Genomic DNA, 6,007 nt, shown 5'->3' on the forward strand with positions numbered 1-6,007 from the left:
AAAAAGTTTTTAAAAAATTAAAGAATCACCTGGGAGGTCCAACATAAGACTAATAGGAATTTCAGAAAGAGAAAATGACAATGTAGAATTTTTATATTTTATTTTATTTTTTTAGACACATGGCCTCATTCTGTCACCCAAGCTAGAGTGCAGTGGTACAGTCACAACTCACTGCAGCCTCGAACTTCTGGGCTCAAGTGATGTTCCTGTCTCAGCCTCCAAGTTCCCAGCTCATACCCAGCTATGTTTCTTTTTATTTTTCATAGAGACAGAGTCTCATTATGTTGCCCAGGCTGGTCTTGAACTCCTGGGCTCAAGCGATCCTCCTGCCTCAGCCTCTTGAAGTGCCGGGATTACAGATGTGAGCCACTACACCAGGTCAAATTTTTATTTTTAATCCATAGACACAAATTTTCAGAATGAAAGAGTCTATTGTGTTACCTACAATTTCGAATGAAAATGGGTAAAACAATCCATGAAGGAGCATAGTGAAATTTTCAATGCTTACATTTCAAAAATAAAACAAATGGACAATAGCAACAACCGAAACAGGCAACAGCCAAAGATTGTGAATAAGAAAGGCACGAAACTTTAAAAGCCAGAAAACAATGAAGCAATGCATTAGAAATTCTGAGGGAAGGTTATCTTCTATTCATGACTATGCTATTAAGCTTGAAGTAGATACTATAGAATAAACGTATTTTAGCCACGTAATACTGGAGGATATTCTTCATCACAATAAGGGGTTATACCAAGAGAGAGGAAGATGTGAGAATGGCCCCAGCATAGGAAATCCTAGAGAAAATACTCAGAGACATAGAAAATGCCTATTTATGGGAAATGCCTAAAGAAAACCAGTCAAGAGTTTTCCTGTGGCTGCTTGGTAACAATGGGGAAGATAATGGCTGCCAGAGCAACGTCTGGCAGGCGCTGGGCTTAGAGGAGGGTCTCAATCAGCCCATTGGAGGCCGCTTGAGAGCTGTGGCCAGGCGGCTGCGGAGCAGCCTCGGCGGCAGCAGCCGAACCAACAGAGTTGGATGCTGATCCTAAAACCTAGTAATTTTCCACTTGTTAATCAATATGGAAAACTCAGATTCTAACGACAAAGGAAGTGGTGATCAGTCTGCAGCACAGCACAGAATTCAGATGGACCGACTGGATCGGGAAGAAGCTTTCTATCAATTTGTAAATAACCTGAGTGAAGAGGATTATAGGCTTAGGAGAGAGAACAGTTTGCTAGGCACCCCAGGTGAAAGTACTGAGGAAGAGTTGCTGAGAAGACTACAGCAAATTAAAGAAAGCCCACCACAGCAAAACTCAGGCGAAAATAGAGGAGGAGACTCTTCAGATGATGTATCTAATGGTGACTCTGCAATAGACTGGCTTAACTCTGTCAGACAAACTGGAAATACAACAAGAAGTGGACAAAGAGGAAACCAATCTTGGAGAGCAGTGAGCCGGACTAATCCAAACAGTGGTGATTTCAGATTCAGTTTAGAGATAAATGTTAACAGTAATAATGGGAGCCAAAATTCAGAGAATGAAAATGAGCCATCTGCAAGACATTCTAGTGGAGAAAATGTGGAAAACAACAGCCAAAGGCAAGTGGAAAACCCACGACCTGAATCAACATCTGCAAGGCCATCTAGATCAGAACGAAATTCAACTGAAGCAGTAACAGAAGTTCCACTTACCAGAGGTCAGAGGAGGACAGGAAGCAGGAGCCTAGACCATCGGAGAACCAGAGCACGAGCTGAGAGAAGGAGGTCACCTCTGCATCCAATGAGTGAAATTCCACGAAGATCTCATCATCATATCTCATCTCAGATTTTTGAACATCCTTTGGTAAATGAGATGGAGGGAAGTTCTAGAACCCGGCCCCATGTGACATTGAGAGAGCAAATATCTGGGCCTGAGTTGCTAAGTAGAGGTATTTTTGCAGCTTCTGGAACAAGAAATGCCTCTCAAGGAGCAGGTTCTTCAGACACAGCTGCCAATGGTGAATCTACAGGATCAGGATACAAACCAACCATAGTCCTTGATCTTCAAGTAAGAAGAGTTCGTCCTGGAGAATATCAGCAGAGAGATAGCATAGTCAATGAAACTTGGTCTAGGTCTCAGATGCCAAATGATACTGTCACCTACGAAAGTGAACGAGGAGATTTTAGGTGTACATTTTCACGTTCTGAGCAGGGAGGTGTGAGGACCTATGTCAGTACCATCAGAATTCCCTTTCGTAGAATCTTAAATACTGGTCTAAGTGAGACTACATCTGTTGTAATTCAGACCATGTTAAGGCAGATAATAACAGGTTTTGGTTAAGCTATTTTATGTACAGTGATAGCGACTCAGAGCCTACTGGCTCAGTCCCAAATCAAAATATGGAAAGGGCAGAATCACGGAGTGGAAGAGGGATTCTGGTGGTGGTAGTAGTTCTGGTTCCAGTTCGAATTCCAGCTTAAGTTCCAGTTCAAGTTCTAGTTTGCCCTAGTTCCAGTTCTGGTGGTGAAAGTTCAGAAACTAGCTCAGATTTATTTGAAGGCAGTAATGAAGGAAGCTCATCATCAGGCTCATCAGGTGCCAGGAGGGAGGGTTGACATAGGACCTCAGTCATATTTGATAAAAGTGGCGCTTTGCACTTCCTTAGCCTGGCTCAGTTTTTCCTCTTAAATGAGGATGATGATGACCAACCTAGAGGACTCATCAAAGAACAGATTGACAATGTGGCAATGACAAGTTTTGGTGAAAGTGATGCATTAAAAACCTGTAGTGTTTGCATTACAGAATATAGAGAAGGCAACAAACTTCATAAACTACTTTGTTCCCATGAGTACCATGTCCACTGCATCAATCGCTGGTTATCTGAGAATTCTACCTGTCCTATTGTCGCAGAGCAGTCTTAGCTTCTGGTAACAGAGGAAGTGTTGTGTAATTAAGATCTGAACTCTCAGCTATGTAGCTGATATAGTGATGGGCAAACAGGAATCACTTGCTTTTATGTCCACTTTTTGAGTGGTACTTAAATGTAAAGTAACAACCTGAATTGAGTCATTGCTTTCTGAAGGAATCATCGTCCTTTCTCCAGTTTTTGTTCCAGAATAAAAGGAAATATTTTAAAAGCCACATTTTATGACATAAAAATCTGATTTCTCTAACAGTTAAACTGGTAGCATCACTGTTACTGATAATTTATCATATACACTTGTCAATTTTTCCTTTGTTATCTTAAAAGATCTGCCTCAGCAATGGCTCCATTTCATGTTGATCTTTAAATTTTCCCATGCCGTAACAGAGAGGGGCGAAGGAAATTAAGTTTAGACTAAGTTACAGTATGTGTTTCTTAAGTGATTAAAGCTATACCATTCCCAGTTATTAGCTGACACAAATGAAGCCACATTCTGAATATTGTTTGTTTACCTTTCAGAGTTGGTGATACTGGACATGTCAGTGTAAATAACACTTAGTGTATCTTCTAAGTGTATAACTGTCTCCTAAGTCCATCACTGTGGTACACTGTAGAGTGAGCTTATAGTTTGAGATATTTATCTTGTGGAAATATTAAAAAGCCTATGCTTGTGTAAGTGAAAAAAAAATCACATTCATTTGTTTAAAAATGTAAAGCTATTTTGTAAAGGCTCAGTACTTTTCCAATGTACTGTTGTACGAATGCATTAAAAATTGTAAAGTACCATGCTTAGAACTGAGAAAACTGCTTTTTGTGAGCTACCATAGTAACAAACACACCAAACAAAGTACAGAGCTGCTTTTGTAAGTGTATAGATGTCAAGAGCAGAACATATCTATAATATTTAATATATGTGAACAACTACTGTGACATGCAAAGGAAAGGACAGTGCAGAATCAAACTGCGTTGAAGACCAGTGGAAACTGTATAATTTAACTTGGATTTAGGCAGGAAGTGAAAAATGGGAGGAGTAAAGAAAACTGCTCTGAAGAATTTAAAGTTATCCTAAAGACAGTAATAATGCAGACACAAACTGGTTTCATATGGTGAGAGCAGCCACAGCAGCAGCTTGATCTGGTATTCTACCTGAGTAGATGAAGCAGAAGATCGACAAGTTTGGCAGAGTTTTGGTTTAAGAAAAACAAACCCCTACCACTTAGCACAAGTTAAATTGGTGTTTTTACAAGTGTGCTTCTCAAAAATGAAAAGATGGAGGAAATAGACTATAAAACCACTTTTATCATATGAAATGCAGTTGGTACACATGTGTGTGTTAATAGGAAAGTCTCGAATTTGTGTTGTTTTTGAGATTTGGCATTTAAGGTACCAGTGCACACTTCATAATATTTCGTTACTATCTCTAACACAGACCTAACATCTCAAATTTAAAGACCAGTTGAAGATTAAGGGATTTTTATCTTTTGTTGAAAGTGAGTCATGTTGGGTTATTTGAAATTCACATTTTAATTGTGCTGCCCATATGTGAAAATGAGACTGCTGCCTCGCTATCTATGGACATGCACTTTATATTAGTTTCGTAGTAGTAAGAGTAACTTCATGATAACCTCAGTCCTCTTGCCTAATTTCTTTTCTGAGGCTAGTTGGGGTTAGGATTAGAATGACTATGGAGCAGATATTTGTTCTTCTGGGAAAAGCTTTAACAGGCCAAAATAGGGATTGGACTTGTCCCTGGTCTTTATACAAGCAAGCTAGCTACCCAGACATAGTCAAATACTCTACAAAATAAACAAGTCTGCTTCAGGAATTGTCTGGCCACCTTCACTGTTATCAGCTTAGCTGTAAAGATTATTTCAAAGCTCACTCTTTCATGATTTCTCCTGGCTTTCAATCCTGCCTAAGTATCAAAGAAATTAACTTGTAAATATGGTAGTTGTTTACTAAGGACATGTATTGCTCTTGCAAGGAAATAATGTCCAAACAAAGCTTCACTTATTTTTTTTTTTCAAATATAAGCAGATTTCACTGTTATGGCGCTTATGTGACACATTTATCTTTTGTTTTTGTTTTTTTTTTTTTTTTTTTAAAGAAAACCAGTCAAGATTAGAACAAAAGAACTTCTGGATGGAGACCTGCGTAAACAAACAAACAAACTGATGCATCTGGCTATGTGAAAAATGGAATGAAAATGAAGTGTTTTTTTTTCATATCTATCATTATATTTGGAGAAAATTGTGCATCTATTTTACACTGGTACATAGTAAGCTAAGCAGATAAAAGAATGAAGTAATAATAAAGAAAAACAAAATTTGTATAAAAAGAAACTATTTTAGTACTCTACCTGCCTAACAGTGAGGAACGTTTACATAGACATTATAATACAAATGTAAAATATTTATTTAACAAGCATAGTGCTATTAAATTGATAATATCAATTATTACATGGATAAATTGTAATAAAGGTATGGAAGAGAAGTAGGGAGAACAGAAAAATTCTCATCTGCAATAACATGAAGGCAAGACATTATATCTAAAATAGGTAAATATAAAGATGAGTATAGACATAGTAGTTACAAATATGAAGATAGATTTAAGAAGAGAAAGCTAAGAAACAGTACTGGGACATGAGTAAGGGTATAGCTTGGGACTACATTTTTCCTTGATAAGCCTCATAGTACTACTTAACCTTTTAAACTATGCATTTATTGTTTTTATAAAAATAAAAATGAACTTTAGATAGACTAAAATTATCACTAATCTCCACTACTGTAATGTCGATAGGAAACTTCCTAATGTACCTTCTTTGTTGGGTCACAATACCTACTAATAATTCTTTCATTACTTATAAGATAGAGATCCCTAGTGTCTTAGACACTTGTATCAGTTAGCTATTACTAGGTAACAAACTTCCCTCAAAATTTAGTGGCATAAAGCAATGAGCATCTATTATTGCTCACAAGTTGATGGGTCGGCTGGATACTTTTCATTTCCTTAGGGCTCACTCATCTATCTGATATCAGTTGTGGGTCAGTGAGGCATCTCTGCTGTTGTAGGCAGAGTTCTCTCACATGTTTGGAGATTGCT

At 37.9% G+C, this 6,007-nt stretch overlaps 1 pseudogene; it reads left to right on the forward strand.

Moving 5' to 3' along the window:
• The first annotated feature begins 1,029 nt into the window (after nt 1-1,029).
• LOC104656912 lies at nt 1,030-2,932 on the forward strand (annotated as a pseudogene).
• The last annotated feature ends 3,075 nt before the right edge of the window (nt 2,933-6,007 follow it).

This window comes from Rhinopithecus roxellana, chromosome 5, assembly GCF_007565055.1.
Source record: "Rhinopithecus roxellana isolate Shanxi Qingling chromosome 5, ASM756505v1, whole genome shotgun sequence".
Classification (NCBI taxonomy): domain Eukaryota; kingdom Metazoa; phylum Chordata; class Mammalia; order Primates; family Cercopithecidae; genus Rhinopithecus; species Rhinopithecus roxellana.